The following is a 26926-nucleotide window of genomic DNA, read 5'->3' on the forward strand; positions in this document are numbered from 1 at the left end:
ATGCATTCTTCTTTTTCTTTTCACTTGACTTAATGACATAAACACTTTCCATGTATATGTATAGGCTCTAAAATGCCAAATGTTAACATCTTTCAAATGTGTTTCTTGCTAGTACACTGTAATTTCTTTAAGCATTTCCCTAATATTAAGTATCTAAATTGTTTCCAAGTTTTTTTATTATTATTATTGATAGGCTCAAGGTATTCATTAACTTAGATTTTTGTTTCTATTGGGCTATTTCCTTAAGACACAATTTGAGTTGTTAAATTCATGACAGTAAAGGATAGAAATAACTATATAGCTCCTACTGTACACTGCTTTTTTCTCAAACAGATGCACTAATTTAAAATGAAATATTGCTACTTTTAAGAGGAGCCATTGTCAACACTCCCACTCTAGCATAGGAAGAAGGACATCAAGCTTCAGGGATTTATCACTCAAAGTGTTGTTGTGAATTGCCCTTGAAAAAGATAGTGACAGACCTCCTCTCCTCCCCTGAATTATCCTGCATCCCAGAGGACTGAAATGGGCGTTAATTTTTAATATTATCTCTTCTCAGTGAAGAGTATAATGTATTTTCCTTATATATTCTTGTAGGATTGAAATCTTAGAAATTCTGGGAAGATTTCAGGGCCTCTTTAGTGAGCCCAGAAAATGTTAACCAGCTGCCAAGTTCCTGGAGGAGAGTATGTACCAGAAGTAAGAGTAATTATTAAATTACCTACAACATCAATTCTTATCATAATAACTACTGATGTCAGTACAGTGCTTTCCTGTTTAGATAATATTTTCCCATTTGTTTGATCTTGTGTTGGGTAGAGTAGCTTACACTGAACTGAGGTTTGTGTGATATAGAGAACTATGTGCCGGGAATAAAGGTCATCAGCCCTTAATGAAGTTAGCACTTTTGTTAGAATAAAAAGACATCATCACATTAAAAGTTAGCTACATGCCAAAGAGAGTGATATTAAATATCTTACAAGCAAAATACATGTCAGAATATGAATGAAGGAAAGTTTATTCTTAACTCAAGTGATCAAGCTAGTTATTATTACTGAGTTAGGGGAACTCCTTCTCAGAAAAGTCATAGGTGATTAGTGTTCCAGGAAAGTGAGCCTTAGGTACACTCTAGCCCTTCTCCTGCCTTCCCACCATCACCTCGTTGTACCCCACCCAAGCCTTTAAGAGCAACTCAAGGGGTTTCCTTTAAGAAGGTCAGCCAAGTTCTGGAATCTCATGCTTCTTTGAAGGAGACCCTTTTAGCAATTTCACAGCAGAGATCCTCTACTACTTACTTGTAGCAAAAGATTTCGCCTCCATCAAAACCATCTACATCTAAAAACTTTGCTAAAGTCTGAGTGTGGAAAATATCAAACCACAGGAATGGGCAGTGAAAGGAGCAGTTGACCCAGCGAGACAACTAAGTGCATTCGTTCATTCAACAAATACTTACTGAACACCTGCAAGATATCTGGCCCTGGGTGCTTATACACATTATTGAAATATGAAGGGGAAAAGTAGTACTTAATTCTGAATACGCAACAGAAGAGATTCTTGTAATTTACCCACAGTGAGAACAAAGAAAATAATTTATTTGAAGCCCCTTATTATGAATATCAAGTAACTAAGACCACCAAAAATGACTTACCACAGGTCAATATGTGGTTAGGGTCAAAACCCTACCTTAGAACTGAAATCATCTTATTCTTTGCTAATCCATCTTACACAAAGATTCCATGAAGACATTTTCGTCACCTTTGCCTTGTTGAAATTTTCCATCCTCCTCCCTGAAAGAAATTGTGAAAAATGTCTCTCAATGCAAAAGTAGTTTTTGTTATCTTTCTTCTTATTATTCTATTCCATGATTATAAGCTTTTCCCTAATATTTATTTTTCAATGAAATAAACTTGACTGACTAGGTAAATGTCTATAATGCTTCACAAACTACTACAATGGCTCAAATAATGGTAAGACTATTAAAGCTGTGTTATTCAATAAGATAGCCACTGGCCACATCTGGCTAATTGATTTAAATTTTGAATTTAAATTACATTAAGATAATTATTCAGTTCCTCAGTTGCATTAACTTCATTTCACATGTTGAACAGCCAGATGTAGCCAGTGGCCACCATATTGAGCAGTGCAGATATACAACATTTCCATCATTGGAAAAGTTCTATTGCAAAGTACTATATTAAAGCAATGAACTCACTTTCTACCCTATACTGCAAAGAATTAATTAACTTGCAAAATGCATATTTTCCAACACATTCCACCTTGAGTAATAAGATATTTGCATAAGGCTATGCAGGAAGAGAGATTTTACTGAGAAGCAGTACAAGAGAAATACAATCATCTCATGTTCTCCTGCTTCCCTACTTGCAAAACTGAATGCTTAAATGGCATTCTTTGAATACCATAGATACTCAAAATCTCTCTTTTCATATAACTATAGTGTTTGCAACTTTCCCATAAGTCTTGTGAAATGGCTTATGTAGAAATAGCATTAATGTTCACTACTATAGTGCTCATTTGCTTGCACACATATTAAATATAAACCAAATAAACAATATGTACTAAAGAAAAGATATATGATTATCTAGGAAGAAAAGTTATTTCCAAATGGTGTTCAAATGAAGAACCATAAGAGAAAACACAGTATCTTTGACTACAAGTATTAAATTGGGCAATCCTTTGGCCAAGATTAGAGAATTTTGGATAAAATCGTGGGAGCATAAAAATATTTTTATATAATAACATTTACAGTAGTAAAAATTTAGAAAATCTAAATGGCCATCAATACAATATGAACAAAACAAAATAATCACTCCCATACAAAATAATATTATAGACATTAAAGAAGATGACCAGAAAAACTGAAACTGTAGGCTGTGGTCTTCTCCCAAGAAGGAACAATGTGATTTCACATAAAGGAAATAAAAAGTATGTGTGTGTATATACCAGAAGAAGGGAAAGATTAACCCTAAGGTACTGATGCTGATTATTCTGGTCAGTAGCATTTACATTTTTGATATTTGCTGTTCTCTCTCTATTTCTCTCTCTCTGTCTCAATCTCTCTCCTCATCTGTCTTTGCTGATTTTTTTTTTTTTGATATTGAATATTTTCTACTGTCATAATGGAAAATACACAATATCCTTTTTAAATAAAAAACATTTCCCTACCTGGATATCATTTTAGTATGGAGTTCAAATAACAAATACATGAATGTATGAACAAACAAACAAACACAGAAATAAACATAGCTAACTTCCCAGCACACTTAAAATACAGTTTTGGGACACCTCTAGTAAATGAAATAGAGTTGATTTTTGAGTTTATTATAACAAGCAAATCTATAAGGAATCAAGCTTTTACTTAGTTACTGGCCTTGATCAATAGTACAAAAGGGCAAATGGAAAGAGCAGGGGGAGTTTAGAAATAAAAAATGGAACTGAGGCTATGTAGATTTATATTGTAGCATTGCGTGCTGATAGTTATAGGACTATTCCCAAAGGTGGAGTTTTAATTAAATTTTTTAAAATCTTGAAAGATGAAACTTAAACAACTCAATAATGCTTAACAAATTTGTCTATATGTCTATTAGTCTGGTTACCAGCTTTTTGCATCTTTTTTTTTTAATATTTACTGTGCAAATTGCAGGCAATAGGAACACCTTTTAAAAGAAACTGAAAAATTGTAAATTAGAAAATTCTCCTTTTACGTTGAACCTTAATGAGATTAAGTTCATATGGTTATTACAACCTGGGGAGGGAAGGAAGAATAGATGAAGTGGGTGGTGATGGGAGGAAAAGTTCTAAACCATTTCAGTGCTGTAAAGATCAATTTCATTTTAATATAATTTTTAATGGTTGTTCAAACTCCTATAATGCACCCACACAAAAGGCTTCAGTTAATGTGTGTGTATTTTGAGCAGTTCCCCTCTCCGACCCTCCAGTTTAATTTCCGTCCTTCAAATGAGATGAATGGAGCGTGAAGCAGGTCATATCTCAATGCTGACACATGGGTTGCAGATAGAACTCACAGCCTGGAGAAGCAGCCAGTTTGGAGATTAAATCAAAGCAGCTCTGAATAGATGGGAGGTCAGCCAGGGCCAGCTTTGACATTTGATAGGACCTTGTGATCAATCAGACCTTTCTTTCACTCTTCCAGGCTTCCTTATGACAGTGGCCCTAAAAAACAGATGGGATATGTTACAAAGTGCAGGAGAAGCACTAGATTGTGAAAGGAGATAGGTGTCAATATTATCAAAGGGACAACTGTTATTTGAAGCAGCCAGAAAATCAGAAAATTGCTTTGCTGCAATTGCTATGTTAAAGTTTGCCTTTCATGATGTGAAATTTGAGCCTTGAGAATGGTGAGATAATTTTTTAACTGTTTTTTTAAATTTCTTACCTCCTATGCATTAAACTGTAAATTTTAAACTTCTGTAACCTCCTAAGATTAAATTTTAGTCAATCTTCACTCTGTGAATAAGCTGTGTTTCCAGCAAAGCCAAGCTTAGTTTTTGCTTTATTTGCTTATTTCTTTGACTTTGGAAGAACACACACACATACACACAAATAAAAGCAACACATGATAACCTTTGGAAGAAAGGCATCAAAAGGTATTAATGTGTAGCATTCATTGGGCAAGGACCCGAGCATGGTATCAAATCCCAGTCACAGCGCCAAGAGGGTCATGAAAAATGAATGGCCCCAGAGCAGCACTGTGACAGACTGTTATAGTGAGTGGTAATGGGCCATCTCTAGGATGAAAGGCCATATATTTATAACTGTGCAGGCTACCAGGTATCACACCATTCATTATGCCTGCCTGATTTTAGGGAGATGCCTTTTACAGGGGGTGACATGGGAGCAAATTATTTCCAGAAGTATCACAGCTCTCTTCTCCCCTCTACCTACCTCTCCATTGTGCTCACCCTCATCCTGGCCTCATAAACATGCTCTCATATTCACACAGGTACACACTCTCTGAATTTCTCCTGTCACAGAGCATTTCATACTCAGAGCTAAACTCTCTAGAATGCCTCACCCCAGTGTATTTTGGAATAGGAAAGCTGGAATGTGGGAACCTGGCCTAAGGAGGGCTTAGATAAGGGGGAAGAGCACAGATTCACCCCATTATCTCTCCTCTATGAAATGTCTTGTTGGGAGCCTGTAAGCCATGGACATTTGGCCTTAGAGACAACTATTGAGCTAATTTGCAAAGTGAATTTCCAAAGTCAGATTTTCACTTGAACATAGGTTCTTCTTCACAGAGAAGGTAGCTTTTGAGTCCCATCTTGTTTCTTGGTTACGGTGGTTTGTCATTAGCTAAATGTGCAAAATTACTCAATCTCTCTGCACGTTCTGATGAGAAACTAAGTAACTGCACAACATTTCCTCTAAGTTACTTTCCAATGTTAAAACTTTATGACTGCAATTCCAACAAGATAGAAATATAATACAACTAAAAATTTGAATCAGCAGATTAGATATTTTGATAAAAATAATTAATTTCAGAGAACTTGTTGATGTAGCTAACTCAATAGCAATATGCAAAAATCCCATTTGAAAAAAAAAGAATATTTAAATCTATCAAAAGAGTTATCATAAAGTAAGTTGTTTATAATACATGATTTAGGTCCCTTAAGGAGTTAAGTAAAACAAACAAACAAACAAACAAATAAATAAATAAATAATATTTCACACTAGTCTATGGATACTCGGATTTTAACATCTTGGATTTTAACATACTCGGATTTTAACCAAATTAATTCAGCTGGCATCTTAATACAACTGCAATACATCAGTGGTTCAACTAAGGTTTCTACAACAGTGTTTCCATGGTCTGTGTTACAGGCTTTTATGAAGAGACAGTATAGTTACTCTGATAAAACTTTCCAGAGAGGGTAACAATAACACAACCAAGAGACCTTTGGATTACAAAATGTACATGTGTTTATGTGTGTATTTAATCTATGCAAATTGTGCCCTGATTCTGGCCCCCAAGAGCTCAGATATTTGTGACAATGGAGACATTTTTTACAGAGAGCATTTTGGGGAAATAATTTTATCATTGAAATGTGAAACAAATCTTCCAGAATGTTAATTCTCCCTAGCAAGCTAATCCTTCAAGAGGTTTTTATGTCTCAGAGAATGCTGTGTGTAATCAAAAGACTCCACAAAATACATGTTAGTTTGAGTCATTCTCTATAATTCCATTTAACTATTGCCAACTCCAGAAACAGTCACAAATTCCCTGTATCTTGTGCACATCTGATAAAGAAATCAGAAAGAACTGGCAGCTGGCAGTTGAGTAGCCAAAAGAGGAAGGAAAAAAGCTTTGCTGGTGTTTCCCAATTAATTTTCTTTTCAAGTGAAAGTCTAAAAAGAAAAAATAGGGAAACTGGAAATGACCTGAAACTCTGGTGTGATAAGATAAACTTTGGCCTGACCATTACCCTGTTATTGAATGCATAGTTTCACTATGAGAAAGTCAACCCAAAAAACATGTATTGTATTTTCCAACAATTATTTTTTTAATTATGCTAAAACTTAAAAGTGAGAGATAGAAGGGATATTGTAAATCATAAAAAAAAATTAGTCTATTGGAGAATTAGAGGGGAAAGCAAATGAAAATAGATATTTAGTTAAGAACCTTAACCAAAATTCCATTTTAAAAAATTGTACTAATGCCAAATTCTTTTTTAGAAAGATCTGCTTTCTCAAATAGAACAAAGATAGTTGTTAATATCAAGGAGTCCATTGTATTTTATATTTCAATTCTTTTAAAAATAACAAACAAGTGAGTTGATGATATTTGTCAGAATGACCCTAGATGCATAAAACATATCATAAATTCTCTAGCACACAACAGTTTCCCATACATGCCAGTTCCCTTTTCCCTTAGTGAGAAACAGAGAGGTAGTAGTCTTGGTTCCAGGCATAAGCATGAAGTTTTTGTTCTGTTCAACCAAATGTCTCTGTAAACGCTGAGACTGATTGCTTAAGATCATGTGCTTTTGATCTTGAAAATCAATACAACTGTCCAGTCCAAGAATTTCCCACATTCTAGACAGCATTTAAGATCAGCTGAAGTTTTCTTAGGGACAGAAGCTATACCCTGGTGATAAAATTTATTTCATCTTGAGTAATCACCCCTCCTTTCAAAAATATTATGGGCTCAGATTTGGCAAAGGGACCTGTTTAAATTCAAAACCCACCTTAGGCAGCGTCTGCGAAGACATGGAAAAGGCTTACCCTGGTTCTATTTCACCAGCACTAGCCATGAAGAGACTCCACCCATTATAGTTTATTAGCCTGTTTATGCACAGAGGCATAGGAGATCTTTGCCTGGAGTGATTATGAGCTTAGACCTTGCAGACAGGCAGACCTAAGTTCACATTTCAGATCCACCTCCTGTGTGACACTGGGCAAGTCTCCCTAAAGTAGGAATGATAATGATATATACTCCAAAGAGTTGTTACGAGATTTATCTAAAATGATTATATAAAGCAATTTTCACAGTTCCTGGTACAGATTAAGCATGCCATAAAGGTCAGCTATTCTTAAATATTAATCCAACCCATTTTACTCTTGAGTATTCTAATCTCGGAGAATTCCAAGGACACAAGGGAATATCATGCTCTAATGCCCTTTTTAGCTATCATTTTTTATAATTAAAGGAATTGATTAATCATAATAACATGTAAGAGAGTGGAGAGGTAGGAGACCAAATCTGAGGGTGGCATTCTTCAGATGGTGACTAAAGGATTCACTGACAACATCATCCTATTAGATTGGAATTGCCTCTTCATAAGAGATTACACAATAGCATTTAGAACATTTTAGTATAGTTTACTCTCTAAAGTATAAATGGATTTTTATCCTTTTCTACATAACAAATTATCCCAACACTTAAAGGCTGAAAATTGTAAAACATTTATTATGCAACAGTTTTTATAGATCAGGAATCCAGGAGCTGATTACCTGGCTCAATCTGGCTCAGGTTCTCTTATGAAGTACATTCAGTTTTGGCTGGGGCTGCAGTCATCTCAAGGATTGACCAGGGAGGATGCAAGCTTATTCACATGGCTGTTGGCACACCTCAGAAGGTCTACTTTTAAGCTCACTCCCATGGAACTCACCGCAGGGATGCCTCATGGTATGGCAGCTGGCTTCCCTAGGCTGAGCCATTCAAAAAAGAGTGAGAGAAGCTCCCATATGGAAACCACAGTCTTTTATAACCTCATCTCGGAATTGACATCCTATCACTTCCGCTGTATTCTACTTGCTAGAAGTGAGTTGAAAAGCCCAGACCACACTCAACAGGAAGAGAGTATATAAAACTGAATCCCAGAGGCAGCGGTCATTGGGAGGACACCTTAGAAATTACTATAGTCTATCTCTGGCCTCCAATGATTTACATACCTCTCAAATGCAAAATATACTCACTGCCCCCCCACCCAAAATTCTCATCCCACCTCAATATCAGCTCAAAGCCCTGAATCTCATCATCTAAATAAGGTCCAGGTGTGGACCTGCGTCCTCAAGTGTAATCTCTTAGAATAATGCCTCAAATATAGTTCCTTGAGATTTGTAGATTTATGAAACAAACAAACAAAAAACCCAAATCATCTGCCTCCCTGCCCTACCCCCAATACTCATCCAACATGCAGCGGTGGGACAGGCATAGAAGAACCACTATAGACAGTCCTGTGGTGTGTGGGAGACACAGAAGAACTAACTAGTCTAGGGCAATTCTGAAATTCAGCCAGGCAAATGTTTCTAGAAGCCCTATTGCTTGATTGAGAGATTCCATGGCACACTCTTAAACTCTTTGAAGGGCTAATCTGACTAAAGGTTCTCTGAGGCACCACCTTAGATCTTTCCAAGATCTTAATAAAAGATTCAGTGGCCACACCCTGGACTTTATCTCCTTAGTACAATGTTTTCCTGGTCTTGCCCTAGCTTTAATGTTTGCTCGGTGCAACTTTTTTTTTTTTTTTTTTTTTTCCAGCATCTTGGACCATCTAAAGAGTCTGAGAGCTTTCAAACCATCATGTCCTGGCTTCTCTTTGGTTACCAGTCCTTCCCTGAGTTTCTCTCATCTCACATTTTACTTTATTTTTTTTAACTTTTTTTTTTCTTGAGTAATAGTCATTTTACAATGTTGTGTCAAATTCTAGTATAGAGCACAATTTTTCAGTTATACATGAACATATATATATTCATTGTCACTTTTTTTTCTGCTATGAGCTACCACAAGATCTTGTATATATTTCCCTGTGCTATACAGTATAATCTTATTTATCTATTCTGCATTTTAAAATTCCAGTCTGTGCCTTCCCACCCCCAGCCCCCTTGGCAACCACAAGTTTGTATTCTATGTCTATGAGTCTATTTCTGTTTTGTATTTATGTTTTTTGTTTTGTTTTGTTTTGTTTTTAGATTCCTCATATGAGCAATCTCATATGGTATTTTTCTTGCTCCTTCTGGCTTACTTCACTTAGAATGACATTCTCCAGGAACATCAATGTTGCTGCAAATGGTGTTATGTTGTCGGTTTTTGTGGCTGAATAGTATTCCATTGTATAAATATACCACCTCTTCTTTATCCAGTCATCTGTTGATGGACATTTAGGCTTTTTCCATGTCTTGGCTATTGTAAATAGTGCTGCTATGAACATTGGGGTGCAGGTGTCATTTAGAAGTAGGGTTCCTTCTGGATATATGCCCAGGAGCGGGATTCCTGGGTCATATGGTAAGTCTGTTCCTAGTCTTTTGAGGAATCTCCATACTGTTTTCCACAGTGGCTTTCCTTGCTTCCCTCTCCCACTCTTAATGATTTAGATGTCTTCTTTTACAATTTTGTGTTTATTCTTTTTGTAATTCATGGCAGTTATCTCCTTTCCAGTTATGAGTTTCTCATTTTTGTAGCATCCTGCTTCTTTTCTATTTAGAGTAGACCTGTCAATATTTCTTTTAGCATGGGTTTAGTGTTGCTAAACTCTTTAGTTTTTGCTTGTCTGTGAAGTTCTTTATTTCTCCTTCTAGTCTAAAGGATAGCCTTACTGGATAGAGTATCCTAGACTCATCTTTTTTTCATTCAAGACTTTGAATATATCTTGCTACATCCTTCTGGCCTGTAGTGTTTGTGTAGAGAAATCAGCTGAGAGCCTTATGGGGGTTCCCTTGTAACTCACTCTTTGTTTTTCTCTTGCTGCCTTTAGGATCATTTCTTTATCCTTGACTCTGGCCATCTTGATTATATTATGTCTTGGTGTGGGTCTGTTTGGGTTCTTCCTGTTTGGGACCCTCTGAGCCTCCTGTACTCAGATATCTGATTCCTTTAGGTTTGGGAAGTTTTCAGTCATGATTTCTTCAAATACCTTTTCAATTCCCTTTGTTCTTTCTTCCCCTTCTGGAACCCCTAGTATGCATAGATTGGCATGCTTTATATTATCCCATAGGTCCCTTATATTGTTTTCATTGTTTTTTATCTGTTTTTTCTCTCAGCTGTTCTGATTGGGTGCTTTCCATTGTCCTTTCTTCTAGGTCACTTATTCATTCCTCTGCATTATCTAGCCTGCTTTGCACAGCCTTTAGGTCAGCTCTCATCTTAGCAAATGAGTTTACTAATTCTACTTGGTTCTTTATAGCTTCTATTTCATTTTTGACATATTTTATATCTCTAAACACTATTTCTTTTAGTTCCTTCAGTACTTTGATCACTCCTTTTTGAAATCTTGATCCTAGTAGTCCATCAATGTCTATTTCCTTGATCGTGCTTTCAGGGGATTTCTCTTGATCATCTAATTGGGAGTGGTTCCTCTACTTCTACATATTGCTCATATCTCTCTGGCACTGTGGCTTAAGGAGTATCAGTTATCTAGTTCTCCTGGAGATGGTGTGCTCTTAATGATTTTATTGAGAGGTCTTTGTGTCTTCGCCCTGTTTTGCATACTCAGTTTGCTGTTTCCAGAGGCCCTCTGTTGGCATCCTCGTCTGTGCTGCTCCGTGGCTGTTGGCTATCAGGTCGCACCCCCTCCCAACACTGGGTCAGGTGCTAAGCTCTTACCCGGTAGGTGGGCAGGTCACTCCTCCTCCTGATGCCGCAGTCAGATGCTGCCCTTGGGGGAGGCAAGTGGGCGGATTGTGCCCCCTCCCAGCACCGAGGGCAGATGCTGTGTTCCTGCCAGGAAAGCGACCTGCCGCCATCCTCTCCCAGTGCCAGTTGCTCAGCTGCTCTGTGCAGCTGCCCACTCTGCCTCAGGTCGGCGCTCTGAAGGTGGGCTTGGGGAAGACCGTGGAATGGCCTCGGCCCTGCTCTGTGCCAAATCTCAGCTCCTTGTTTGTCTTGGCAGCACAAGTTCTCTGAGTTGCCAGGGCAGAAAGATCCTATCTGCCTCAGGCTGTAAACAAGTCTCAGTCCTGCCTAGGAAGTTGCAGAGCCCCCCGTGCAGATTCAGGGCTAGGCCCCGCCCCTGCCCCCATCCGGGTGCTGAGCACAGGAGGAGATGGCAGCTGTGGCTGTGCCCCACCTCACTTCTCACCAGAAGTGCCAGTAATGGCGGCGCAGGTCTGAGGAGACAAAGGCTATGGTGCCCTCCCCCCAGGGCACACCAGCTGTTGCTTTGCTTTTTTCGCAATTTATGGGGGACCGAGGTTGTTCTGCTCTGTATTCCTTCCCAGCCACGGGGTGCAACACCCTGCAGTCCCCCAGGGCTGCCTCAGTGCAGCCGCCCCAGTCCTCCGCCCAGCTCAGGCAGCCTGTCCCAGCCCACAGCTGCTGGCTCGCATCTCAGGCTGGGTGTTGTGCAGACCCTTTGTGCCCATTTAACTTAGTTCTGTCAGTCAAGGGGTGCTCGAGGCATATCTGAGCCTCAGAGGCTCCCCCTCTGTCCTGCTGGCCTCTCCGTTGGAGAGGGAAGACCCAGAGAATGAGCACCAGTCCTCCTTTGCTGCTCCCTCCCCGCGGGATTGGTCCCGCACTGTTTTGCTTTTTCTTCTTTCTTTTTTCCTTTTCTCCTACCAGATTTTTGGCGTCTTTGTTTTTTGAAGAGGGCAATGTTCTATCGGAGTTTGGCAGGTGCTCTGGTTGGCTGAGTGGGTCCGTGGATGTGAGTTTTGGTGTATTTGTGGGAGAGGGTGAGCTACAAGCATCCTTCTACTCCACCATCTTACTTCTCTCTCTCTTCTCACATTTTAATTCAAGCTGCAAGAAGAAACCAGGTGTTATCTAAACACTCAGCTTAGATATCTCCTTGGGTAGCTCTCTCAGTTCATTAGGCATATTTTCTATTTTCCATACTACTGCAGGCAAAAGTATTGCTAAATGTATGCTCTTTACAACAGTTCCCAATAAGATTTTCCTACCATTCCAATAAGTCTTCACTGCCAGCCTTCACAAAATTCAAAATTCTATGAATAGTACATTTAAAGCATTTGAAGTTTTCATCAATACTCTCCTCAAAATTCTTACAGTGTTTCCAACTTCTACACACTGCCTGATTCCAAAGCCACTCCCACATTTTAACTTCTGTTGTAGCAGGACCACTTCCAGATGCCAAACTCTGTGTCAGCCAAGGGTTAGAGTTCATTCAGCACTTAGACAAGGAAAACTTCTAGAATAGATGGATAGATTAGATAGATTGATGATAGATAGATAGAGGAGACATATAGATAGAATTTTAAAAAATAGAATTTGACATTACACAATTCTGAGAGTTGGTTAATCAGCCTCTATAAGGCTGTTGTCTTGAGTTTGACACTAAAGCCTTAAGTCCAAGGCAAGCAGTTGGAAAGGGAAGACTGATGTAAAGTGGATCAAATAAAAGACAAGCTGAAATTCAAAAGCACGACTTGAGCCCATGACAAGAAACTGTGTTCTTATTGCCTCTGGCCCTGGTGGTGTGAGTGTCCTGAAGCAGCCAGGGCCCTTGGTCATCGATCTAAAACACACATGTGCCCAGGAGTTGGCAAAGCTAAAGGAAGATCCATTGGATGGTAGAGCAGTTGCAGGCCTGGCTGCTATGCTGCTGCACACCAATGAGGTGAGCCAGCATAAAAGGAACACAGGTACTAGCTGTAACAGAGGCGCTGCTGCACTTCCACCCTCCAAATCTCCCCCAAGAAGCTGTCTTGTGGCCCATCCTCATCAAAAACATACAGGAAAGTAAATTTTAAGGAACATGGTTCAGCTTAGTCAAGTTGAAACATTAAAAAGCCACCACGATAAGCTCCTTTAGTGATGTATATATGTACTTAAAAAAAAAAAAAACTTTAATTCATCTTATCTACTCAACAAATGCCAGAAACTATTCTGGGTGCTGGGAATACAAAATGAACAAAGTAGATAAAAATTCCTGTCTTCTTGGAGTTGATTCCCTGTTTCAGGAAGACTGACAATAACCAAAATATATAATGAATAAGTAAATTATATAGTACCTGAGAAGGTGAAAAGTGCAATAAAAAAATGAGGATAAGGGGATTGGGACTTTAGACTAAGGAAGGATGCCATAGGCCTCAATAAGAAGGCAAATTTATGCAAAGACATAAGGGAGATAAGGAAATTGCATGCATTAACCATGCAGATATTCGAAAGTAATTTCCTTAGTACCTAGAAAATGGTATATAGTCAACAAATGAAGAGATCAAAGAGCATATAACTGAATAAATGAATGAATAAAGCTGAGCCAAATGTGCTGTGGAGAAATGAGCCAGTGTAGGAGCACTATCTCTTCACTAGCTTTTCACCCAGGTATCTTTCTAACCGATGAGTCATACGGAGGAAATATTTCTGTTTCTTGCACTTCAGATTTTTGCTTGCAAACATCCTGGCCAATTTAAAAATCAGATTCTTTGCAATAGTGTAAGGTAGCTGATGGAATCAAAGAAACTGATTAGCCAGGCTTTGAGAAGAAGAAATCAGGACAACTCACAAGGTCTAGGTAAGAGGATTAATGGCTCAGTGAGGACTCTCTTCAGAATACCACTGAACAAATGAATCTGTGACCATGTTCCATTTTTGTGCCATTCCACTCAAGATTCAAATTCATGGGAGATTATCTCACTGTTCAAGCTTGGGTCACATGTCCATTGACTAGTGGAATGAAAGGCAGGACAGCTAGACTGACTGCCACCAAGATCACGTGGAACAAAGGTGGTTAGTTCTTCCAAGGAAAAGCATGTGTTATTACCAAATGAAGCAGGAAGGGCTGCTGGGGAGATAAAAGAAATAGATAACCACCATCACTATCAAAACTCTTTGTAACTGGCTGATAGTCTACTATATGTAAATAACTGGTAAAGACACTCCACAGAAAGTACAGATCCCAAAGGTATCAGTGTGATTTAAAGATTTAAAGACAAAGCCAAGCATAAGATTTTTCTACTTCTGTCCCCAGCACTAGGGCTATCTTCTATATCCAGAGTCGTTCATGCTTTCCCTACTTGGCAATGTTGCATAGAAATAGTAGTGGAATGAAAAGAAGGGACAAAATGTCTTACTAAATGGGATGATTAGAAACACCTCTCTCCTATAGACGTGGCGTTGGGTGATGAATTATCATTCTGAGGCCACACAAAAAGTCAGGAGCGTTGCAAGCAGGATAAACATTCTGACTTTGGGGCTGTCTTGACTGTAGATAAGATTATTTGTTTCTTCTCAGTCACTTATGTCAATGACGTCTTGTTCTATTGCTAATATTTCACTGACTGTATATTTTAAAAATATTAATTCAGAACATGAATCTTTCCTTTCTTCTGTGAAATGTCTTTGGCTATGTGATATTTTCACACAAAGGAGTTATTTTTGGCACTCAAAAAATTGCTTTTCTTCCTGCTGGCAAGAAGAATTCACTCACTACCTACTAGTGCAAAACTTATTTTGCTTAAGAAAAGGAAAAAAGGAGCCACCTCCAAATGATGCAGAAAAAAAAAACAGATACTACATTTTTAAAAGGACAAAATGAGTCCTCCTCTTTGAACATTTTCCAGAACAACACACTGTTGCCTGTCCATTGTTCCAAGGGTAATAGTTACATAAATGGCTCTTTAACAGCTACTATTTCATAGCATCACTGTCTTTCCCACAAAAGAAGTAGGCAACGGAATAATGACTCATTTTTTAACCACACCCTTATTTATATCCAGAGCTCATCAAAGGAGAGATTACTGCATTCTTTTAAAATTTTTCTTTCCTTGTTTCCCTCTTATTTTTCCTTTCTTCATCTTTATTATGTTCTGCTTCAATGTGTGCATGGGACCCCTATTTTTACACTGGCAATGTAAGAAGAAATTAGGCCAAGAGTCAAAAGACTAGAATTCCTTTTGGCCTAGTAATATACTAGGTACTCTGAGGCCAATATTTTCTTTAAAGAGAGGAAAAAAAGTGAAGACTTTGTAAATAAGATTTGTGCAATTTGATGCTCAAATGGATATTACAGGGATGGTTAAAAGGTAATTTTTAACCTCTTCATTTAAATTCTTGGTTGCATGGATAATTTAGATCATATTACTCTTTGCTAGGAAACTATTAAGTATCTGATAAAAAAATAACCTTGATTATCAATGGGTCAAGATGGTGGAGTAGGAGGATGTGGAACTCACCTCCCACTATGAATACATCTACATGTGGAAAAATTCTCACTGAAAACTAATAGGAAACTGGCAGTAAGATTCCTGTACAATTAAGGCTGTAAATAAAATCCACATGATTTGGGTAGGAAGGGAAGAAAATCCCAATCAGTTTGGGATCTATGCCCCTGGGAGGGGACTCAGAGGAAAAGGGAAATTTCACAAGTGGAGATCCACCCTATGAAGTGAGTGGTTCCAAACACATGACTGGGTGACCTAGTCGTGGGGTCCAAGACAGGGAAGACAAGGGACCTTGGCTGGTTGGAGGACCAGTGGCACTAACAGGAGGGCTGTGGGAAGCCTGGACTCTGCTCGTGAAGAGCGTGCCAACACGTGCTTATTCCTGAAGCAGGGTGTAGAGGGAAGACTGAGGAAGCTCACGTGGCTACTGGTTTCCTGCAGCCACAGAGCCAGGTGAAAGCTCCAGCCTCACTTACTTCACGTTGCAGCTCCACACGAGAACGAGGACTGCCACGACCAAAGAAAGAGCTCAGCGATGGGAAGCAGGGGCGATTCAGACAAGAAACGGTATCCAAGCAGGGTGGGGGCAGCCATTCCTGCTGCTTACATAGGCAGTGCTTCAGAAGCAGTCCCGATCTCTGACAGCAGCTATACTGCACATCCCAAGCCCTGACATGTGCAGAAAACTCATACGGGACCCAGTTGTCCTACAGCATGGATCCACAACAGGGCAAGGGTAGCAGAAGCTGAGGGGAATGATCGAGCATGAGGGACAAAGGAGGCTCAGACCCAAAGCAACCTCTGATCAGGTCGAGGGCAGCAACTACCGGTGCTGGCAAAGGCAGTGCATCAGAAGCAGCCGGGACCTCTGTCTGTGCCAGACCACCACTACCCACACCCCGTCACAAACTTAGAGCATGCATAGGCCCTTCTTACTCCAGCACTGCTTTCCTCCTGGGGAAGGGTGCCAGTGTTGGGAGAGGAGAAAGATCACACTTAAAGGGAACAGAGCCAACTTGAACCCAAGGCTTCAGCTCCAGCACCTTGGGATCAGACCCCAACAGCAACAGGACAGTGATGGTCACTGAGCAGAGGGGAAGCCCCACCTCATACCTAGCTCTGGCCTTAGCCCTTCATCTCCAGCCTCACTTCCTACCAAGGTGATAGCTGTTAGCACACCCTGAGGGAAAAACATGAATTGTGTTCACATTAAATCTAACTCTCCCACCAAAGGCACTAGGCACACACAGACTGAATAGGGACACTGCAACATAAGGACACCCCTTCGAGACTGCAATAGGTAACTGTTTCACTTAAATTCATAGAGACAGGGAAAGTTTAGCAAAATAAGAAGACAGAGTAACTGAAAGGGCAACAGACAACCCCTGGGGAAAAATAAAATGATGAAACAGAAATAGACAATTTACCAGATAAAGAATTTAAAGCATTAGTAATAATGCTAACTGAACTTGGCTAACTGAACTTGGATAAAGAATAGATGAACACAGTGAGAACTTTAACAAGAAATTGGAAAATATAAGAAAGAACCAATAAGAACTGAAGAATACAATAACTGAAATGAAAAACACCCTGGTAGGAATTCACAGCAAACTAAAATATACTGAAGAATGCATAAGTGATCTGAAAGAGAAAATAATGGAAATCAATCAATCAATCAGAATAGCAAAAAGAAAAACAGATTTTTTTAAAAAGAGAACAAATTAAGAGATCTCTGGAATAACACCAAGCATACTAACATTCACATTACAGGCATGCCAGAAGGAGAAGAGAGAGAGAAGAGGGTCAAAAATGTATTTGATGAAATTATGGCTGAAACTTCCTAAACATGAAGAAAGAAGATGCTACAAAGAAATGGAAAGATTTTCCATGCTCCTGGACTGGAATAATTAATAATATTAAAATGGACATGCTACCCAAAGCAATCTACCAATTTAATGCAATCTCTCCTATCAAAATACCCATGACATTTTTCACAGACCTAGAATAAATAATCCTAAAATTTATGAGAAACCACAAAAGACCCCAAATAACCAAAGCAATCTTAAGGAAAAAAGAACAAAGCTGGAATTATCATGCTCCCTGACTTAAGACTATACTATAAAGCTACAGCAATCAAAACAGCATGGTATTGGCAAAAAAAAAACAGGCATATAGATCAATGGAACAGAATAGAAATCCAGAAATAAACCCACACACTTATGGTCAACTAGTCTACAACAAAAGAGGCAAGAATATGCAATGGACGAAGACAGTCTCTTCAACAAGTGGTGCCAGGAAAACTGTACAGCTACATGTACAAGAATGAGATTAGAACATTTCCTCACACTATATACAAAAATAAACTCAGAATGGATTAAACACCATCTTGCAAGACCTGAAATCATAACACTCCTAGAAGAGAACATAGGTAGAACACTCTTTGACATAAATTGTAGCAATATTTTTTTGGATCTGTCTCCAAAGCAAAAGAAATAAAAGCAAAACTAAAGAAATAGGACCTAGTTAAATTTAAAGCTTTTTCAAAGGAAACCGTCAACAAAACAAACCACCTTTAGAATTGGAGAAAAATATTTCCAAATAATATGACCAACAAAGGGTTAATATCCAAAAAACAAAAACAGCTCTTACAACTCAATATGTATTTTTTTTTTAAAAATTGAAAAATGGGCAGAAGACCTGAATAGACATTTATCCAAAGAAGACATACAGATGGCTAACAGGCACGTGAAAGATGCTAAACATCACTAATTGTTAGAGAAATGCAAATCAAAACCACAGTGAGATATTACTTCACACCTATCAGAATGGCTATCACCAAAAAGTCAACAATAATCAGTGCTGGTGAGAATGTGGAGAAAAGGAAACACTTGCACACTATTGGTGGGAATGTAAATTGGTGCAGCCACCTAGAAAACAGTATGGAGGTTGCTCAAAAAACTAAAAAGAGAACTACCATATGATCCAGCAATTCCACTGCTGGGTATATACCTGAAAAAAACAACACTAATTTGAAAAGATACATTCACCTCAATGTTTATAGCAGACTTATTTACAATTGCCAATATATGGAATCAACCCAAGTGCCCATTAACAGATGAACGGATAAAGAAGATGTAGTATATATGCACAATGGAATATTACTCAGCCATAACAAAGAATCAGATTCTGCCACTTGCAACAATATGGATGGATCTAGAAAATAATATGCTTACTGAAATAAGTTAGAGAAAGACAAATACTGTATACTATCACTTATAAGTGAAATCTAAAAAAATAAAATGAACTAATTTAACAAAACAGAAACAGACTCATGAGTTTAGAAAACAAACTAGTAGTTACAAGTGGGAAGAGAAGAAGGGGAAGAGGCAAGATAGGGTTACAGGATTAAAAGATACAAAGTGCTATGTATAAAATAGATGAGTAACAAGGATATATTGTACAGTACAGAGAAATTTAGACATTGTCTAGTAATAACTTTAAATGGAATATAATCTATGAAAATATTGAATCACTATGCTATACACTTGAAACTAATATAATGTTGTAAATCAACTACACTTCAATAATAAATAAATTAAAAATACATAAATAAAAATAAACTTGGTTAAATGTCTCTGACTGAAATTAGGCAGAGAATGACAGATCATTTTTACCAGCATTTTTGCTAGATTTTTCTTGGAACCTAAATTAGAAAATTCTACAATCTATCTTAGTTTTTAAAAATTAGCAAAGTGTCATTTAGAGCACTTAAACTCTTGGGATACTGATTAGTGAACAACTGGTCTGGAAAATTAAAGCTGCCTTCCAGAAAGTGTTATTAGAGTAGGCATTGAAAAAAAGCCTTCATATGGAGAGGACTAGACAACTAAAAAGCAGTTGAAAGGATAAATCATTAGAGAGGTTCTATAAGGTTATGTTTATAATAGAAAATTAAGGGTATGCTACTATAGATGGCATCAAAGTACAATAAAATCCTGCAGGGAATGGACAGTCACTAGCTGCCTGATGCCTTCTGCTAACAAGATGGGGTCATCTGGAATTACACCAAAACATCGGGAAGTGATTGAAGAGACCTAGTCCCCAGGGGACCATGCCTTGCCCTGTGTCCCTCCAGGACCTCAGTTTTCTCTTATGGTAGATAAAGAATTTAAAGCAATATAGTTCTTTCAAAGCTACAGGTTTATAACTTTGATGGGTCACACCACCATACTGACACTTTCATATCACCCTGGTATCTCTACTTCAAATCCCACTTTCCTTCTTTCACCCATCAGTTACTTACTACTTGTCTCACACTCTTTTTCTCACTGTCATTCCTGATACCTCAACATGGCCTCTTACTTTAGACATCTGATGAACAGCCTGTTTCAGGCTAAAAATCATGTTTCATTCTACCCCATATTTCTAGCACTATCACCTACCTAGTCAACTATCTAGTATTTGATGAATGAATGATGTATAAATAAATAAATAGAGACATAGATGAATTTTAAAGAAATAAAGATGAATGTCTGGGATAAAAGATTGATCATTCATACTACTGGAAAAGTAGAAGACAGGTTTTTGATGATGATTTCATTTTCTATGAAAACTTAGTACTATAGAAAGCCACCATACTACAAAATAATTTAGTGCTCTACTTCACTAACAGTATACATAAAATAGGCTTCTTGTGGGCCTGTTTGTTCCTTTCGTGAGAACTTGATTCCTTGTAAATTCTGAGTTGTGCTCTTAGCTCTAACCTGACTAATGCATGACTTGCCTGTTTGTAAGTTGGAAAGCATCAGAAAGATAAAGTAGCAATTAACTCTCAATATTCCACATTTAATATGACCTGTAATGTTTTACGGTGGCTTTAAATGCTAATGGTAATGAGGTGACGCACAGACTATAGCTCTCCACCTTATCTAGGCATTAAGCATGTTGCTTAGCCAAGTGCAGCCATGTCTCTAAGAGAGAAAAAATCCTCTGTGACCCAGAAGACAGAATCAGGAACCAGGGTAGCAGCCACCAGGATCAAGATTTCAAAACAACTTGAAGAAGGCCAAGCCTTCTAGTAGTAGAATGGGGCTCCCTCCTGAAGTAGCCAACTCAACCACCATCGGGCAGATTTAAGAAACAAATACCTGGGATTTGTGCAAAGTTTAAAACTGACCAAAAAATTTACATGTTAACCTAAAGAATTCTGGGCCACCCTGAGGCTTCCTTTGCCCCTAGAGCAGCCACCCCAAACTGATCGTGACAGCTTTCTTAAAAAGGTGGCACAGGGGCTTACCTTATCCATCTGCCCATCCATCCACCAATCCATCCATCCATCCATCCATCCATCCATTTTATTCATAAAAACTTCTCTCTAAACCTTTGTTTTCCAGGAGTGCTTATGCTCATGGCACCTGGGACACTCCCTTTCCCCGTGTTCTCCCTTTCCTGGCATCCTGTGCTCTCCTTCCCTCCTGCTGCTCAGATATGATTGTCCTAATCTGCTCCTGCACCCACTGTAGGATGTATATATTCTGCAATCTAACCACCTCTCTGACTCCTTTCCTCTCCATGAGACCAAATCCTTAGAATTCTGGGGAATAAAGTTTCTCCTCTTGCTACTTACATTTTATTTTTATAACACCACATGAAGAAGGCAACATTAGTACTAGTATCCACATTTTGGAGAAGAAACAGAGGCTCAGAGAAATTCTGTTCCTTGCCTAAACTTACATGGGTAAAGTGATAGACCATCACCTGAACCTAGATCCTCTAGCTCCAAGCTTGTTGATCTTTTCATCACCATAAGTGGGACAACTAGGAACTGATAATTTAAATAAGTAAATCCTTCTTAAGGCTAGAAGTCTCTTTCTATTTTATATATATATGATTCAATTTTTAAGTGTTATTTATCTGTCAATAAAACTAATATGGGGATCTATAAATGCTCCTAATACCAATCTCTTTTTATAGAGTACACTGCAGTAGTAATAAGCTCAGGGTACTGTTATTTAAGTTAGCTAAGATAGTTTAAAACTATACAAAGAGGCCAATTTTGTTTCACTGTTACTGATATTGTGTCATTTTAACTCAGACAGGTTAATTTAAGAAAAGAAAGTAATTTCAAAGGCAGTAAGCCACAATGGTATAGAAAAACCTTTGCCAGCTGGCTATAAAACTTTGAAAATTAATGAAATCATCAGCCCTTAAAATTTTCTCTAGAGCCTCATTGTCAGGAACTTATTCCTTCTAAATTTAGCTGTTGGCAAACAGTCACTCTTAAATCTAATAAAATTTAGCAAGACCTTCACACATATTAGGGTGTGTCTTTTTACTCAGTAAAATTATAATCTAAACAACTGTTACTTTGTGGCATAAATGAATAAAGATGAGTTGTGCTGGGGACCTAGCAAAGAAATCTAAGGAATGAGCCTCCAAGTGTTTGTGGTAGTAGTTTAGCCTGGGTTGGAGGAAAATCAGAGTCTTATTTCAGCCCTATATTCACGTACTGCAAGTCTTTGAGTATCCAAGTAGAATGATGATAAATGTCACAAAAATCCAGGCAGAAGGAGGCTGCATAGATCATCTGTCCTCAGTAGGATCTTGCTGAAGGCCAACTTTTGGTGAATAAAATAGTTATGATCGCCATAAGTTTGGGGGCATAAAATGTGTTAAATTTGCATAAAATTTACATAAACCTGCCTAAATGATTCCAGCTGCCACAGAAAAATATATGGGCATCTTCTTACATTATCTGAAACTTCATGTACCTTAAAAACGAGAGACGGACTTAGGAGAACTTGCCTGCAAGAGTCTCTGAGGAATGTTATTACAAAAATTGATAGCTTGGTTAAATAAAATAACTGGGTTAAAGGAAATGTGTTTGGCTAATTTTAATACAAGTGAATCCATTTTTTAAAACCTTCATTGTTAAAAATGTGCCCAAAATATGTCCTTTTCCCCTCTCCTTAATGAGTTCAGTATATAGTATAGAATATTATTAGAGGAGACAGAGTCATTTAGGGGAAAGCTCAAGTGGGTTTTAATCCTAGGTTTGACATCTGTAGTCTTAGGCTATGAGGCAAATACTCAAAATTCTTTCATTTTCTATTTTCTCAGTTGTAGAACACATGATGGGGGTACTTCAGCCTGACTGTACAGAAGACCACTGGAGGGCTTTGATAAAAAGTACAATCTCAAGATCCTGATTTGAAGGTGAGGAGAGGAGCCAGAAATCCATAATCAGCACCGTAGATGACTCCAGCTCAGTTTTGGTCAGAGCACTATAGTTAGGAAGCGCCCGACTGGAAGAAATCTAAACGTTCTTAACAAATCTAAGTGTTCTTTTATGTTTAAGTATCTTGAAACTCCACAACTCTTGTGAAGGTCAAGTACTTAAAGAATTTGAGGTCTTAAAATTAGCACTGGATCAGGAGTGAAGAGTTAGAATTCTGATGTCTTTCACTCACTGGATACATTACATTTGCCATTCATTGTTAAGCTTTTCACACATCTATGAAGTGAAGACTAATTCATTTTAAAGGTCTCTCTTAAGTTTAAATATATTTCACAGAGACAGTATCTGCTTAATAGACATAAATCTCATGGTAGAATCTTCAGCACATTTTAAACCTGATTCAAACCAAGTTCTAGCCCTTCTATACTGAGAACTTCCCAAAATGTCTTATATTTCTATTTTAAAAAAGAAATATGGAGCAAAAAGGGAAGAAACTGTTTTTAAATGCTTTTGCTCAAAAAGCTAATTATTATGTAGCATCTATATTCCAGCTCTCAGTCTAATATTGTGCAAAATATTTTAAACAAAGCACAAATCTGAACTAACTTTGTCTGCTTTGGGGCTTGTAGAAAGAACTGTGCAGTATATATGAAACTTATAAATCTGTTTGCAGTGGTCAATATTTTAGAGGCAGTAGAAAAATAGGTTTTCTGATAAGGCATCAGATTTGCAGTGAACACAATGAAATATGTCACTTTCAAGTTGAGTCCTTTTTTGAAATTCCAGGCAAAGCCATCACAGCCCCTGTCATGGAGCCTGGATAATTGGGATTCATCGCACAACCTACATTCTCTAAAAGATGATTGACAACCCTGCAGTTTGTGCTGTGTGAAACTGGCCACACTGTCAAAACCTGGAGAAACACAATCATCACAAAAGATTAATTAAAATTCAGTTGAATATAAAGATATGGAGGAGTTTTTTCCCCCATATCTTTTAGTACATGATTGTTAACATTATAATTAGAATAAAATAATTTATCTTGATTTACACTTTCCAATATGGTAGCCACTAGCCACCTGTAGCTACTGACACTTAAAATGAGTCTAACCCAAATTTAGGTATGCTGTGCATATGCAATATGCACCAGACTTTTAAGACTCATTTTTTCCCTTTATAAATGCAACATACCTCATTAAAATTTTTTGTATTGATTCTCTTTTGAAGAAATAATGTTTGGGGTATACAATGTTTTGGGTTAAAAAAAATAAATAGCAAAATTAGTATCACTTAATTTTTACTTTTTAATGTGATTACTAGAAAATATAAATTATAATCATGGCTCACACTATATTTATATTGGATGGTTTTGTTTTCAACAACAGATGAGAGAATGCACCTTCTCAAATCAGCTTCACTGATGGTATTTGAAGCTCATTTTAGCATATAATCATTCATACCACATGAGAGTTCAAGATGGTAATGTTGCTCCATACCAGTCTATTTGATGCTAGACCCATATTAATGCCTTCACACTATGAGACTGTAGTTTCAGAATAATTTTTATGTATGTAAAAAAGACTTTGATATATAATAGAGTGCCTTAGAGGGTCTTAGAACTGCTAGATATCCTAAAATATCATTTAGTTCAGAGCCACCTTGTTAGAGAAGGAAACTAAGAAACAGGGCTAAAGTGATCTCATTACTATCACTTAGGATTAAAGCCAGAACTGGATCCCAGATCTCTGAATTCCACATCACTTCTATTGTATCAGTGCTACTTAAATGTGTGTTTCAAAGTGAGAATAAAATTATTCCTTGCTTTTTTCCCACAGTAAATAGTGTTATCTTTGCAAAAGAACTTCAATTAAAACTTTTTTTATCTGGTTTGTATCTTTTGATTGCCTTCATCTAATCCCACCCTCCCCTGCATACTTCTGGTAACCAGAAATCTGATCGCTTTTTGTATACATTTGTTTGTTTGTTTTTTAAGTATAATTGACCTACAACACTATGTTCGTTCCTGTTACATAACATAGTGATTTGAGATTTCTATACAATTCAAAATGATCATCATGGTAAATCTAGTTACAATATAGTACCATAGATACTGACTATATTCCCCACACTGTACAATTCATACTTGTGACTCATTTATTTTGCAACTGGAAGTTTGTACCTCAATCTCCCTCCTATTTCTTTTCTATTTCTTTCTTCCCTACTACCCTCCTCTCCTCCAGTAACCACCTGTTTGTTTTCTGCATCTACAACTCTGTTTCTATTTTGTTATGTTTATTCATTTGTTTTGTTGTTTGGATTCCACATATCTATATATGTGGAAGAAGATATAACAATTGTAAATATATATGCATCCGAATAGGAGCACCGAAATACATAAAGCAAATATTAAAAGATATAAAGGGAGAAATTGACAGTAACACAATAATAGTAGGGGACTTTAACACCCCACTTACACAACGAACATATTAACCAAACAGAAAATTAATAAAGAAAGACTAGCCTTAAATGACATTATACCAAATGGATTTAATAAGTCTATATAGAACATTCTATCCAAAAGCAGCAGAATACATTCTTTTCAAGTGCACATAGAACATTCTCTAGGATAAATCACATGCTAGACCACAAAACAAGTCTCATAAATTTAAGAAAATTGAAATCACATCAAGCATATTTTCTGACCACAATGCCATGAGATTAGAAATCAACTATAAGAAAAAAAATGCAAAACACAGAAGCACATGGAAGATAAACAATATGCTACTAAAAAACCAATGGGTCACTGAAGAAATCAAAAAAGAAACCAAAAAATATCCTGAGACAAATAAACACAAAAACACAATGATCCAAAATCTACGGGATGTAGCAAAAGTTGTTTTGAGGGAAGTCTATGGTGTTACAAATCTACCTCAGGAATCAAAAAAAAAAATTCAAATAAAGAACCTATCCTTATACCTAGAGAAACTAGAAAAAGAAGAACAAATAACTCAAAGTTAGTAGAAGCAAAGAAATAATAAAGATCACAGCAGAAATAAATGAAAAGGAGACTAAAAAATAGAAAAGATCATTAAAACTAATAGCTAGTTCTTTGAAAAGATAAACAAAATTGATGAACTTTTAGCCAAACTCATCAAGAAAACAGAGAGGGGTCCAAATCAATAAAATCAGAAAGGAAAAAGGAAAATTTACAATTGACACCACAGAAATACAAAGGATCATAGGGGATTACTATGAACAACTATATACAAATAAAATGTACACCTAGAAGAAATAAACGAATTCCTAGAAATGTTCACTCTCCCAAGACTGAACGAGGAAGAAATAGAAAATATGAGTAGACCAATTACCAGTAATATAATTGAATCAGTAATAAAAATAAACTCCCAACAAACAAAGGTCCAGGACCAGATGGCTTCACAGGTGAATTTACCAAACATTGAGAGAAGAGCTAACACCTCTCCTTCTCAAATTATTCCAAAAAATTGCAGAGGAAGGAATACTTCCACACGCATTCTGTGAGGTCAGCATTACCATGATATCAAAACCAGACAAAGATATCACCAAAAAAGAAAATTACAGGTCAGTATCATTGACAAACATAGGCACAAAAATCCTCAACAAAAGACTAACAAATTTAGTTCAACAATACATTTTTTAAAAAAAACCATACACCATGATCGAGTGGAATTTACCCCAGGGATGCAAAGATGGTTCATATCTGCAAATCAATCAGTGTGATAAAGCACATTAAAAAGTTAAAAGAAAAATATCATATGATCATTGCAAAAGATGCAGAAAATACTTTTGACAAAATTCAGTATTAGTTTATGATAAAAATAACTTTCAGTAGAATGAGTATAGAGGAACGTACTTCAACATAATAAGAGCCATGTATCGTAAGCTCACAGCTAACATCATACTCAACAGTGAAAAGCTGAAAGCTTTTCCTCTTAGATCAAGAACAAGGCAAGGATGCTCACTCTCTACTTTTGTTTAACATAGTGCTGCTGGAAGTCCTAGCCACAGCAATCAGACAATAAATAAATAAATAAATAAATAAATAAA

The 26926-nt window shown here is 37.4% G+C and overlaps 1 long non-coding RNA gene across 2 annotated transcripts in view; it reads right to left on the reverse strand.

Annotated features, from left to right (window-relative positions):
* The window catches only part of LOC141577953 (uncharacterized), a 370166-nt gene that overhangs the window by 89136 nt on the left and 254104 nt on the right, over positions 1-26926 (reverse strand). For both annotated transcript variants that reach the window (XR_012507631.1, XR_012507639.1), the window contains exons 3-4: positions 4044-4191; positions 1649-1787 (exon numbers count right to left, since the gene is read on the reverse strand). This is a non-coding gene — a long non-coding RNA (uncharacterized LOC141577953). The remainder of the gene's footprint in view (positions 1-1648; positions 1788-4043; positions 4192-26926) is intronic.

This window comes from Camelus bactrianus, chromosome 1 (genome assembly GCF_048773025.1).
Source record: "Camelus bactrianus isolate YW-2024 breed Bactrian camel chromosome 1, ASM4877302v1, whole genome shotgun sequence".
NCBI classification, from domain to species: Eukaryota; Metazoa; Chordata; class Mammalia; order Artiodactyla; family Camelidae; genus Camelus; species Camelus bactrianus.